Source organism: Pseudophryne corroboree, chromosome 5, assembly GCF_028390025.1.
Source record: "Pseudophryne corroboree isolate aPseCor3 chromosome 5, aPseCor3.hap2, whole genome shotgun sequence".
Lineage (NCBI taxonomy): Eukaryota > Metazoa > Chordata > Amphibia > Anura > Myobatrachidae > Pseudophryne > Pseudophryne corroboree.
In genome coordinates this window covers 850,873,694-850,888,561 of record NC_086448.1, presented here as the reverse complement: position 1 = coordinate 850,888,561, position 14,868 = coordinate 850,873,694, and the positions used below count along the sequence as shown (strand labels likewise).

Here is a 14,868-nt window from a genome sequence, read left to right as displayed (position 1 = left end):
CCATTACACTAACATGCGGGAGACGCCCAGAACAGGGCGAGTCCATCCCCACATGCCGGCTCCTGGAAGCCCCTACACACACAGCTACAACCATTACACTAACATGCGGGGGACACCAAGAACAGGGCGAGTCCATCCCCACATGCCGGCTCCTGGAAGCCCTTGCACACACAGCTACAACCATTACACTAACGTGCGGGGGACGCCCAGAACAGGGCGAGTCCATCCCCACATGCCGGCTCCTGGTAGCCCCTGCACACACAGCTACATCCATTACACTAACATGCGGGGGACGCCCAGAACAGGGCGAGTCCATCCCCACATGCCGGCTCCTGGAAGCCCCTGCACACACAGCTACAACCATTACACTAACATGCGGGGGACACCCAGAACAGGGCGAGTCCATCCTCACATGCCAGCTCCTGGAAGCCCCTGCACACATAGCTACAACCATTACACTAACATGCGGGAGACACCCAGAACAGGGCGAGTCCATCCTCACATGCCGGCTCCTGGAAGCCCCTGCACACACAGCTACAACCATTACACTAACATGCGGGGGACGCCCAGAACAGGGCGAGTCCATCCCCACATGCCGGCTCCTGGAAGCCCCTGCACACACAGCTACAACCATTACACTAACATGCGGGGGACGCCCATAACAGGGCGAGTCCATCCCCACATGCCGGCTCCTGGAAGCCCCTGCACACACAGCTACAACCATTACACTAACATGCGGGGGACACCCAGAACAGGGCGAGTCCATCCCCACATGCCGGCTCCTGGAAGCCCCTGCACACACAGCTACAACCATTACACTAACATGCGGGAGACACCCAGAACAGGGCGAGTCCATCCCCACATGCCGGCTCCTGGAAGCCCCTGCACACACAGCTACAACCATTACACTAACATGCGGGAGACACCCAGAACAGGGCGAGTCCATCCCCACATGCCGGCTCCTGGAAGCCCCTGCACACACAGCTACAACCATTACACTAACATGCGGGGGACGCCCAGAACAGGGCGAGTCCATCCCCACATGCCGGCTCCTGGAAGCCCCTGCACACACAGCTACAACCATTACACTAACATGCGGGGGACGCCCAGAACAGGGCGAGTCCATCCCCACATGCCGGCTCCTGGAAGCCCCTACACACACAGCTACAACCATTACACTAACATGCGGGGGACGCCCAGAACGGGGCGAGTCCATCCCCACATGCCGGCTCCTGGAAGCCCCTGCACACACAGCTACAACCATTACACTAACATGCGGGGGACACCCAGAACAGGGCGAGTCCATCCCCACATGCCGGCTCCTGGAAGCCCCTGCAGACACAGCTACAACCATGACACTAACATGCGGGGGACGCCCAGAACAGGGCGAGTCCATCCCCACATGCCGGCTCCTGGAAGCCCCTGCACACACAGCTACAACCATTACACTAACATGCGGGGGACACTCAGAACAGGGCGAGTCCATCCCCACATGCCGGCTCCTGGAAGCCCCTGCACACACAGCTACAACCATTACACTAACATGCGGGGGACACCCAGAACAGGGCGAGTCCATCCCCACATACCAGCTCCTGGAAGCCCCTGCACAGTGCACACACAGCTACAACCATTACACTAACATGCGGGGGACACTCAGAACAGGGCGAGTCCATCCCCACATGCCAGCTCCTGGAAGCCCCTGTACACACAGCTACAACCATTACACTAACATGCGGGGGACACCCAGAACAGGGCGAGTCCATCCCCACATGCCGGCTCCTGGAAGCCCCTGCACACACAGCTACAACCATTACACTAACATGCGGGAGACACCCAGAACAGGGCGGGTCCATCCCCACATGCCGGCTCCTGGAAGCCTCTGCACACACAGCTACAACCATTACACTAACATGCGGGGGACACCCAGAACAGGGCGAGTCCATCCCCACATGCCAGCTCCTGGAAGCCCCTGTACACACAGCTACAACCATTACACTAACATGCGGGGGACACCCAGAACAGGGCGAGTCCATCCCCACATGCCGGCTCCTGGAAGCCCCTGCACACACAGCTACAACCATTACACTGACATGCGGGGGACACCCAGAACAGGGCGAGTCCATCCCCACATGCCGGCTCCTGGAAGCCCCTGCACACACAGCTACAACCATTACACTAACATGCGGGGGACACCCAGAACAGGGCGAGTCCATCCCCACATACCAGCTCCTGGAAGCCCCTGCACACACAGCTACAACCATTACACTAACATGCGGGGGACGCCCAGAACAGGGCGAGTCCATCCCCACATGCCGGCTCCTGGAAGCCCCTGCACACACAGCTACAACCATTACACTAACATGCGGGGGACGCCCAGAACAGGGCGAGTCCATCCCCACATGCCGGCTCCTGGAAGCCCCTGCACACACAGCTACATCCATTACACTAACATGCGGGGGACACCCAGAACAGGGCGAGTCCATCCCCACATGCCGGCTCCTGGAAGCCCCTGCACACACAGCTACAACCATTACACTAACATGCGGGGGACACCCAGAACAGGGCGAGTCCATCCCCACATGCCGGCTCCTGGAAGCCCCTGCACACACAGCTACAACCATTACACTAACATGCGGGGGACACCCAGAACAGGGCGAGTCCATCCCCACATGCCGGCTCCTGGAAGCCCCTGCACACACAGCTACAACCATTACACTAACATGCGGGGGACGCCCAGAACGGGGCGAGTCCATCCCCACATGCCGGCTCCTGGAAGCCCCTGCACACACAGCTACAACCATTACACTAACATGCGGGGGACACCCAGAACAGGGCGAGTCCATCCCCACATGCCGGCTCCTGGAAGCCCCTGCAGACACAGCTACAACCATGACACTAACATGCGGGGGACGCCCAGAACAGGGCGAGTCCATCCCCACATGCCGGCTCCTGGAAGCCCCTGCACACACAGCTACAACCATTACACTAACATGCGGGGGACACTCAGAACAGGGCGAGTCCATCCCCACATGCCAGCTCCTGGAAGCCCCTGTACACACAGCTACAACCATTACACTAACATGCGGGGGACACCCAGAACAGGGCGAGTCCATCCCCACATGCCGGCTCCTGGAAGCCCCTGCACACACAGCTACAACCATTACACTAACATGCGGGAGACACCCAGAACAGGGCGGGTCCATCCCCACATGCCGGCTCCTGGAAGCCCCTGCACACACAGCTACAACCATTACACTAACATGCGGGGGACACCCAGAACAGGGCGAGTCCATCCCCACATGCCGGCTCCAGGAAGCCCCTGCACACACAGCTACAACCATTACACTAACATGCGGGGGACACCCAGAACAGGGCGAGTCCATCCCCACATGCCAGCTCCTGGAAGCCCCTGTACACACAGCTACAACCTAGAGATGAGCGCCTGAAATTTTTCGGGTTTTGTGTTTTGGTTTTGGGTTCGGTTCCGCGGCCGTGTTTTGGGTTCGAACGCGTTTTGGCAAAACCTCACCGAATTTTTTTTGTCGGATTCGGGTGTGTTTTGGATTCGGGTATTTTTTTCAAAAAACACTAAAAAACAGCTTAAATCATAGAATTTGGGGGTCATTTTGATCCCAAAGTATTATTAACCTCAAAAACCATAATTTACACTCATTTTCAGTCTATTCTGAATACCTCACACCTCACAATATTATTTTTAGTCCTAAAATTTGCACCGAGGTCGCTGTGTGAGTAAGATAAGCGACCCTAGTGGCCGACACAAACACCGGGCCCATCTAGGAGTGGCACTGCAGTGTCACGCAGGATGTCCCTTCCAAAAAACCCTCCCCAAACAGCACATGACGCAAAGAAAAAAAGAGGCGCAATGAGGTAGCTGTGTGAGTAAGATTAGCGACCCTAGTGGCCGACACAAACACCGGGCCCATCTAGGAGTGGCACTGCAGTGTCACGCAGGATGGCCCTTCCAAAAAACCCTCCCCAAACAGCACATGACGCAAAGAAAAAAAGAGGCGCAATGAGGTAGCTGTGTGAGTAAGATTAGCGACCCTAGTGGCCGACACAAACACCGGGCCCATCTAGGAGTGGCACTGCAGTGTCACGCAGGATGTCCCTTCCAAAAAACCCTCCCCAAACAGCACATGACGCAAAGAAAAAAAGAGGCGCAATGAGGTAGCTGACTGTGTGAGTAAGATTAGCGACCCTAGTGGCCGACACAAACACCGGGCCCATCTAGGAGTGGCACTGCAGTGTCACGCAGGATGTCCCTTCCAAAAAACCCTCCCCAATCAGCACATGATGCAAAGAAAAAGAAAAGAAAAAAGAGGTGCAAGATGGAATTGTCCTTGGGCCCTCCCACCCACCCTTATGTTGTATAAACAAAACAGGACATGCACACTTTAACCAACCCATCATTTCAGTGACAGGGTCTGCCACACGACTGTGACTGATATGACGGGTTGGTTTGGACCCCCCCCAAAAAAGAAGCAATTAATCTCTCCTTGCACAAACTGGCTCTACAGAGGCAAGATGTCCACCTCATCTTCACCCTCCGATATATCACCGTGTACATCCCCCTCCTCACAGATTATCAATTCGTCCCCACTGGAATCCACCATCTCAGCTCCCTGTGTACTTTGTGGAGGCAATTGCTGCTGGTCAATGTCTCCGCGGAGGAATTGATTATAATTCATTTTAATGAACATCATCTTCTCCACATTTTCTGGATGTAACCTCGTACGCCGATTGCTGACAAGGTGAGCGGCGGCACTAAACACTCTTTCGGAGTACACACTGGAGGGAGGGCAACTTAGGTAGAATAAAGCCAGTTTGTGCAAGGGCCTCCAAATTGCCTCTTTTTCTTGCCAGTATAAGTACGGACTGTGTGACGTGCCTACTTGGATGCGGTCACTCATATAATCCTCCACCATTCTATCAATGTTGAGAGAATCATATGCAGTGACAGTAGACGACATGTCCGTAATCGTTGTCAGGTCCTTCAGTCCGGACCAGATGTCAGCATCAGCAGTCGCTCCAGACTGCCCTGCATCACCGCCAGCGGGTGGGCTCGGAATTCTGAGCCTTTTCCTCGCACCCCCAGTTGCGGGAGAATGTGAAGGAGGAGATGTTGACAGGTCGCGTTCCGCTTGACTTGACAATTTTGTCACCAGCAGGTCTTTCAACCCCAGCAGACTTGTGTCTGCCGGAAAGAGAGATCCAAGGTAGGCTTTAAATCTAGGATCGAGCACGGTGGCCAAAATGTAGTGCTCTGATTTCAACAGATTGACCACCCGTGAATCCTTGTTAAGCGAATTAAGGGCTGCATCCACAAGTCCCACATGCCTAGCGGAATCGCTCCGTGTTAGCTCCTCCTTCAATGTCTCCAGCTTCTTCTGCAAAAGCCTGATGAGGGGAATGACCTGACTCAGGCTGGCAGTGTCTGAACTGACTTCACGTGTGGCAAGTTCAAAGGGCATCAGAACCTTGCACAACGTTGAAATCATTCTCCACTGCACTTGAGACAGGTGCATTCCACCTCCTATATCGTGCTCAATTGTATAGGCTTGAATGGCCTTTTGCTGCTCCTCCAACCTCTGAAGCATATAGAGGGTTGAATTCCACCTCGTTACCACTTCTTGCTTCAGATGATGGCAGGGCAGGTTCAGTAGTTTTTGGTGGTGCTCCAGTCTTCTGTACGTGGTGCCTGTACGCCGAAAGTGTCCCGCAATTTTTCTGGCCACCGACAGCATCTCTTGCACGCCCCTGTCGTTTTTAAAAAAATTCTGCACCACCAAATTCAAGGTATGTGCAAAACATGGGACGTGCTGGAATTTGCCCATATTTAATGCACACACAATATTGCTGGCGTTGTCCGATGCCACAAATCCACAGGAGAGTCCAATTGGGGTAAGCCATTCCGCGATGATCTTCCTCAGTTGCCGTAAGAGGTTTTCAGCTGTGTGCGTATTCTGGAAACCGGTGATACAAAGCGTAGCCTGCCTAGGAAAGAGTTGGCGTTTGCGAGATGCTGCTACTGGTGCCGCCGCTGCTGTTCTTGCGGCGGGAGTCCATACATCTACCCAGTGGGCTGTCACAGTCATATAGTCCTGACCCTGCCCTGCTCCACTTGTCCACATGTCCGTGGTTAAGTGGACATTGGGTACAGCTGCATTTTTTAGGACACTGGTGACTCTTTTTCTGAGGTCTGTGTACATTTTCGGTATCGCCTGCCTAGAGAAATGGAACCTAGATGGTATTTGGTACCGGGGACACAGTACCTCCAACAAGTCTCTAGTTGGCTCTGCAGTAATGATGGATACCGGAACCACGTTTCTCACCACCCAGGATGCCAAGGCCTCAGTTATCCGCTTTGCAGTAGGATGACTGCTGTGATATTTCATCTTCCTCGCAAAGGACTGTTGAACAGTCAATTGCTTACTGGAAGTAGTACAAGTGGGCTTACGACTTCCCCTCTGGGATGACCATCGACTCCCAGCGGCAACAACAGCAGCGCCAGCAGCAGTAGGCATCGGAGGAATCCCAGGCAGGAGAGGACTCGTCAGAATTGCCAGTGACATGGCCTGCAGGACTATTGGCATTCCTGGGGAAGGAGGAAATTGACACTGAGGGAGTTGGTGGGGTGGTTTGCGTGAGCTTGGTTACAAGAGGAAGGGATTTACTGGTCAGTGGACTGCTTCCGCTGTCATCCAAAGTTTTTGAACTTGTCACTGACTTATTATGAATGCGCTGCAGGTGACGTATAAGGGAGGATGTTCCGAGGTGGTTAACGTCCTTACCCCTACTTATTACAGCTTGACAAAGGGAACACACGGCTTGACACCTGTTGTCCGCATTTCTGGTGAAATACCTCCACACCGAAGAGCTGATTTTTTTGGTATTTTCACCTGGCATGTCAACGGCCATATTCCTCCCACGGACAACAGGTGTCTCCCCGGGTGCCTGACTTAAACAAACCACCTCACCATCAGAATCCTCCTGGTCAATTTCCTCCCCAGCGCCAGCAACACCCATATCCTCCTCATCCTGGTGTACTTCAACACTGACATCTTCAATCTGACTATCAGGAACTGGACTGCGGGTGCTCCTTCCAGCACTTGCAGGGGGCGTGCAAATGGTGGAAGGCGCATGCTCTTCACGTCCAGTGTTGGGAAGGTCAGGCATCGCAACCGACACAATTGGACTCTCCTTGTGGATTTGGGATTTCGAAGAATGCACAGTTCTTTGCTGTGCTGCTTTTGCCAGCTTGAGTCTTTTCATTTTTCTAGCGAGAGGCTGAGTGCTTCCATCCTCATGTGAAGCTGAACCACTAGCCATGAACATAGGCCAGGGCCTCAGCCGTTCCTTGCCACTCCGTGTGGTAAATGGCATATTGGCAAGTTTACGCTTCTCCTCCGACAATTTGATTTTAGGTTTTGGAGTCCTTTTTTTTCTGATATTTGGTGTTTTGGATTTGACATGCTCTGTACTATGACATTGGGCATCGGCCTTGGCAGACGACGTTGCTGGCATTTCATCGTCTCGGCCATGACTAGTGGCAGCAGCTTCAGCACGAGGTGGAAGTGGATCTTGATCTTTCCCTAATTTTGGAACCTCAACATTTTTGTTCTCCATATTTTAATAGGCACAACTAAAAGGCACCTCAGGTAAACAATGGAGATGGATACTAGTATACAATTATGGACTGCCTGCCGACTGCAGACACAGAGGTAGCCACAGCCGTGAACTACCGTACTGTACTGTGTCTGCAGCTAATATAGACTGGTTGATAAAGAGAAGATGTCTATGTAACTATGTATGTATAAAGAAGACTGAAAAAAATCCACGGTTAGGTGGTATACAATTATGGACGGACTGCCTGCCGAGTGCAGACACAGAGGTAGCCACAGCCGTGAACTACCGTACTGTACTGTGTCTGCAGCTAATATAGACTGGTTGATAAAGAGAAGATGTCTATGTAACTATGTATGTATAAAGAAGAATGAAAAAAAACCACGGTTAGGTGGTATACAATTATGGACGGACTGCCTGCCGAGTGCAGACACAGAGGTAGCCACAGCCGTGAACTACCGTACTGTACTGTGTCTGCAGCTAATATAGACTGGTTGATAAAGAGATGTCTATGTAACTATGTATGTATAAAGAAGAATGAAAAAAATCCACGGTTAGGTGGTATTACAATTATGGACGGACTGCCTGCCGAGTGCAGAGATACAGAGGTAGCCACAGCCGTGAACTACCGTACTGTGTCTGCTGCGACTGGATGATAAATGATATAAAAAATATATATATATCACTACTGCAGCCGGACAGGTATATATTATATATTATATAATGACGGACCTGCTGGACACTGTCTGTCAGCAGAATGAGTTTTATTTTTATAGAATAAAAAAAAAAAAACACAAGTGAAGTCACACGACGAGTGTTTAACTTTTTCAGGCAATCACAATATAAGTATACTACTAACTATACTGGTGGTCAGTGTGGTCAGGTCACTGGTCAGTCACACTGGCAGTGGCACTACTGCAGCAAAAGTGTGCACTGCTTAATTTTAATATAATATGTACTCCTGGCTCCTGCTATAACCTATAACTGGCACTGCAGTAGTGCTCCCCAGTCTCCCCCACAATTATAAGCTGTGTGAGCTGAGCAGTCAGACAGATATATAATATATATAGATGATGCAGCACACTGGCCTGAGCCTGAGCAGTGCACACAGATATGGTATGTGACTGACTGAGTCACTGTGTGTATCGCTTTTTTCAGGCAGAGAACGGATATATTAAATAAACTGCACTGTGTGTCTGGTGGTCACTCACTATATAATATATTATGTACTCCTGGCTCCTGCTATAACCTATAACTGGCACTGCAGTAGTGCTCCCCAGTCTCCCCCACAATTATAAGCTGTGTGAGCTGAGCAGTCAGACAGATATATATAATATTATATATAGATAATAGATGATGCAGCACACTGGCCTGAGCCTGAGCAGTGCACACAGATATGGTATGTGACTGACTGAGTCACTGTGTGTATCGCTTTTTTCAGGCAGAGAACGGATATATTAAATAAACTGCACTGTGTGTCTGGTGGTCACTCACTATATAATATATTATGTACTCCTGGCTCCTGTTATAACCTATAACTGGCACTGCAGTAGTGCTCCCCAGTCTCCCCCACAATTATAAGCTGTGTGAGCTGAGCAGTCAGACAGATATATATAATATTATATATAGATAATAGATGATGCAGCACACTGGCCTGAGCCTGAGCAGTGCACACAGATATGGTATGTGACTGACTGAGTCACTGTGTGTATCGCTTTTTTCAGGCAGAGAACGGATATATTAAATAAACTGCACTGTGTGTCTGGTGGTCACTCACTATATAATATATTATGTACTCCTGGCTCCTGCTATAACCTATAACTGGCACTGCAGTAGTGCTCCCCAGTCTCCCCCACAATTATAAGCTGTGTGAGCTGAGCAGTCAGACAGATATATATAATATTATATATAGATAATAGATGATGCAGCACACTGGCCTGAGCCTGAGCAGTGCACACAGATATGGTATGTGATAGAGATGAGCGCCTGAAATTTTTCGGGTTTTGTGTTTTGGTTTTGGGTTCGGTTCCGCGGCCGTGTTTTGGGTTCGAACGCGTTTTGGCAAAACCTCACCGAATTTTTTTTGTCGGATTCGGGTGTGTTTTGGATTCGGGTGTTTTTTTCAAAAAACACTAAAAAACAGCTTAAATCATAGAATTTGGGGGTCATTTTGATCCCAAAGTATTATTAACCTCAAAAACCATAATTTACACTCATTTTCAGTCTATTCTGAATACCTCACACCTCACAATATTATTTTTAGTCCTAAAATTTGCACCGAGGTCGCTGTGTGAGTAAGATAAGCGACCCTAGTGGCCGACACAAACACCGGGCCCATCTAGGAGTGGCACTGCAGTGTCACGCAGGATGTCCCTTCCAAAAAACCCTCCCCAAACAGCACATGACGCAAAGCAAAAAAGAGGCGCAATGAGGTAGCTGTGTGAGTAAGATTAGCGACCCTAGTGGCCGACACAAACACCGGGCCCATCTAGGAGTGGCACTGCAGTGTCACGCAGGATGTCCCTTCCAAAAAACCCTCCCCAAACAGCACATGACGCAAAGAAAAAAAGAGGCGCAATGAGGTAGCTGACTGTGTGAGTAAGATTAGCGACCCTAGTGGCCGACACAAACACCGGGCCCATCTAGGAGTGGCACTGCAGTGTCACGCAGGATGTCCCTTCCAAAAAACCCTCCCCAATCAGCACATGATGCAAAGAAAAAGAAAAGAAAAAAGAGGTGCAAGATGGAATTGTCCTTGGGCCCTCCCACCCACCCTTATGTTGTATAAACAGGACATGCACACTTTAACCAACCCATCATTTCAGTGACAGGGTCTGCCACACGACTGTGACTGATATGACGGGTTGGTTTGGACCCCCCCCAAAAAAGAAGCAATTAATCTCTCCTTGCACAAACTGGCTCTACAGAGGCAAGATGTCCACCTCATCTTCACCCTCCGATATATCACCGTGTACATCCCCCTCCTCACAGATTATCAATTCGTCCCCACTGGAATCCACCATCTCAGCTCCCTGTGTACTTTGTGGAGGCAATTGCTGCTGGTCAATGTCTCCGCGGAGGAATTGATTATAATTCATTTTAATGAACATCATCTTCTCCACATTTTCTGGATGTAACCTCGTACGCCGATTGCTGACAAGGTGAGCGGCGGCACTAAACACTCTTTCGGAGTACACACTTGTGGGAGGGCAACTTAGGTAGAATAAAGCCAGTTTGTGCAAGGGCCTCCAAATTGCCTCTTTTTCCTGCCAGTATAAGTACGGACTGTGTGACGTGCCTACTTGGATGCGGTCACTCATATAATCCTCCACCATTCTATCAATGGGGAGAGAATCATATGCAGTGACAGTAGACGACATGTCCGTAATCGTTGTCAGGTCCTTCAGTCCGGACCAGATGTCAGCATCAGCAGTCGCTCCAGACTGCCCTGCATCACCGCCAGCGGGTGGGCTCGGAATTCTGAGCCTTTTCCTCGCACCCCCAGTTGCGGGAGAATGTGAAGGAGGAGATGTTGACAGGTCGCGTTCCGCTTGACTTGACAATTTTGTCACCAGCAGGTCTTTCAACCCCAGCAGACCTGTGTCTGCCGGAAAGAGAGATCCAAGGTAGGCTTTAAATCTAGGATCGAGCACGGTGGCCAAAATGTAGTGCTCTGATTTCAACAGATTGACCACCCGTGAATCCTTGTTAAGCGAATTAAGGGCTGCATCCACAAGTCCCACATGCCTAGCGGAATCGCTCCCTTTTAGCTCCTTCTTCAATGCCTCCAGCTTCTTCTGCAAAAGCCTGATGAGGGGAATGACCTGACTCAGGCTGGCAGTGTCTGAACTGACTTCACGTGTGGCAAGTTCAAAGGGCATCAGAACCTTGCACAACGTTGAAATCATTCTCCACTGCACTTGAGACAGGTGCATTCCACCTACTATATCGTGCTCAATTGTATAGGCTTGAATGGCCTTTTGCTGCTCCTCCAACCTCTGAAGCATATAGAGGGTTGAATTCCACCTCGTTACCACTTCTTGCTTCAGATGATGGCAGGGCAGGTTCAGTAGTTTTTGGTGGTGCTCCAGTCTTCTGTACGTGGTGCCTGTACGCCGAAAGTGTCCCGCAATTCTTCTGGCCACCGACAGCATCTCTTGCACGCCCCTGTCGTTTTTTAAAAAATTCTGCACCACCAAATTCAAGGTATGTGCAAAACATGGGACGTGCTGGAATTTGCCCATATTTAATGCACACACAATATTGCTGGCGTTGTCCGATGCCACAAATCCACAGGAGAGTCCAATTGGGGTAAGCCATTCCGCGATGATCTTCCTCAGTTGCCGTAAGAGGTTTTCAGCTGTGTGCGTATTCTGGAAAGCGGTGATACAAAGCGTAGCCTGCCTAGGAAAGAGTTGGCGTTTGCGAGATGCTGCTACTGGTGCCGCCGCTGCTGTTCTTGCGGCGGGAGTCCATACATCTACCCAGTGGGCTGTCACAGTCATATAGTCCTGACCCTGCCCTGCTCCACTTGTCCACATGTCCGTGGTTAAGTGGACATTGGGTACAACTGCATTTTTTAGGACACTGGTGAGTCTTTTTCTGACGTCCGTGTACATTCTCGGTATAGCCTGCCTAGAGAAGTGGAACCTAGATGGTATTTGGTAACGGGGGCACACTGCCTCAATAAATTGTCTAGTTCCCTGTGAACTAACGGCGGATACCGGACGCACGTCTAACACCAACATAGTTGTCAAGGACTCAGTTATCCGCTTTGCAGTAGGATGACTGCTGTGATATTTCATCTTCCTCGCAAAGGACTGTTGAACAGTCAATTGCTTACTGGAAGTAGTACAAGTGGGCTTACGACTTCCCCTCTGGGATGACCATCGACTCCCAGCGGCAACAACAGCAGCGCCAGCAGCAGTAGGCGTTACACGCAAGGATGCATTGGAGGAATCCCAGGCAGGAGAGGACTCGTCAGACTTGCCAGTGACATGGCCTGCAGGACTATTGGCATTCCTGGGGAAGGAGGAAATTGACACTGAGGGAGTTGGTGGGGTGGTTTGCGTGAGCTTGGTTACAAGAGGAAGGGATTTACTGGTCAGTGGACTGCTTCCGCTGTCACCCAAAGTTTTTGAACTTGTCACTGACTTATTATGAATGCGCTGCAGGTGACGTATAAGGGAGGATGTTCCGAGGTGGTTAACGTCCTTACCCCTACTTATTACAGCTTGACAAAAGGAACACACGGCTTGACACCTGTTGTCCGCATTTCTGGTGAAATACCTCCACACCGAAGAGCTGATTTTTTTGGTATTTTCACCTGGCATGTCAACGGCCATATTCCTCCCACGGACAACAGGTGTCTCCCCGGGTGCCTGACTTAAACAAACCACCTCACCATCAGAATCCTCCTGGTCAATTTCCTCCCCAGCGCCAGCAACACCCATATCCTCCTCATCCTGGTGTACTTCAACACTGACATCTTCAATCTGACTATCAGGAACTGGACTGCGGGTGCTCCTTCCAGCACTTGCAGGGGGCGTGCAAATGGTGGAAGGCGCATGCTCTTCACGTCCAGTGTTGGGAAGGTCAGGCATCGCAACCGACACAATTGGACTCTCCTTGTGGATTTGGGATTTCAAAGAACGCACAGTTCTTTGCGGTGCTTTTGCCAGCTTGAGTCTTTTCAGTTTTCTAGCGAGAGGCTGAGTGCTTCCATCCTCATGTGAAGCTGAACCACTAGCCATGAACATAGGCCAGGGCCTCAGCCGTTCCTTGCCACTCCGTGTGGTAAATGGCATATTGGCAAGTTTACGCTTCTCCTCCGACAATTTTATTTTAGGTTTTGGAGTCCTTTTTTTACTGATATTTGGTGTTTTGGTTTTGACATGCTCTGTACTATGCCATTGGGCATCGGCCTTGGCAGACGACGTTGCTGGCATTTCATCGTCTCGGCCATGACTAGTGGCAGCAGCTTCAGCACGAGGTGGAAGTGGATCTTGATCTTTCCCTAATTTTGGAACCTCAACATTTTTGTTCTCCATATTTTAATAGGCACAACTAAAAGGCACCTCAGGTAAACAATGGAGATGGATGGATTGGATACTAGTATACAATTATGGACGGGCTGCCGAGTGCCGACACAGAGGTAGCCACAGCCGTGAACTACCGCACTGTACTGTGTCTGCTGCTAATATATAGACTGGTTGATAAAGAGATAGTATACTCGTAACTAGTATGTATGTATAAAGAAAGAAAAAAAAACCACGGTTAGGTGGTATATACAATTATGGACGGGCTGCCGAGTGCTGACACAGAGGTAGCCACAGCCGTGAACTACCGCACTGTACTGTGTCTGCTGCTAATATATAGACTGGTTGATAAAGAGATAGTATACTCGTAACTAGTATGTATGTATAAAGAAAGAAAAAAAAACCACGGTTAGGTGGTATATACAATTATGGACGGGCTGCCGAGTGCCGACACAGAGGTAGCCACAGCCGTGAACTACCGCACTGTACTGTGTCTGCTGCTAATATATAGACTGGTTGATAAAGAGATAGTATACTCGTAACTAGTATGTATGTATAAAGAAAGAAAAAAAAACCACGGTTAGGTGGTATATACAATTATGGACGGGCTGCCGAGTGCCGACACAGAGGTAGCCACAGCCGTGAACTACCGCACTGTACTGTGTCTGCTGCTAATATATAGACTGGTTGATAAAGAGATAGTATACTCGTAACTAGTATGTATGTATAAAGAAAGAAAAAAAAACCACGGTTAGGTGGTATATACAATTATGGACGGGCTGCCGAGTGCCGGCACAGAGGTAGCCACAGCCGTGAACTACCGCACTGTACTGTGTCTGCTGCTAATATATAGACTGGTTGATAAAGAGATAGTATACTCGTAACTAGTATGTATGTATAAAGAAAGAAAAAAAAAACACGGTTAGGTGGTATATACAATTATGGACGGGCTGCCGAGTGCCGACACAGAGGTAGCCACAGCCGTGAACTACCGCACTGTACTGTGTCTGCTGCTAATATATAGACTGGTTGATAAAGAGATAGTATACTCGTAACTAGTATGTATGTATAAAGAAAGAAAAAAAAACCACGGTTAGGTGGTATATACAATTATGGACGGGCTGCCGAGTGCCGACACAGAGGTAGCCACAGCCGTGAACTACCGCACTGTACTGTGTCTGCTGCT

The 14,868-nt window shown here is 50.1% G+C and overlaps 1 protein-coding gene across 1 annotated transcript in view; it reads right to left on the bottom strand.

The window, feature by feature from the left end:
• The window catches only part of LOC134928695 (acid-sensing ion channel 1C-like), a 650,441-nt gene that overhangs the window by 457,818 nt on the left and 177,755 nt on the right, over nt 1-14,868 (bottom strand). The window lies entirely within an intron of this gene.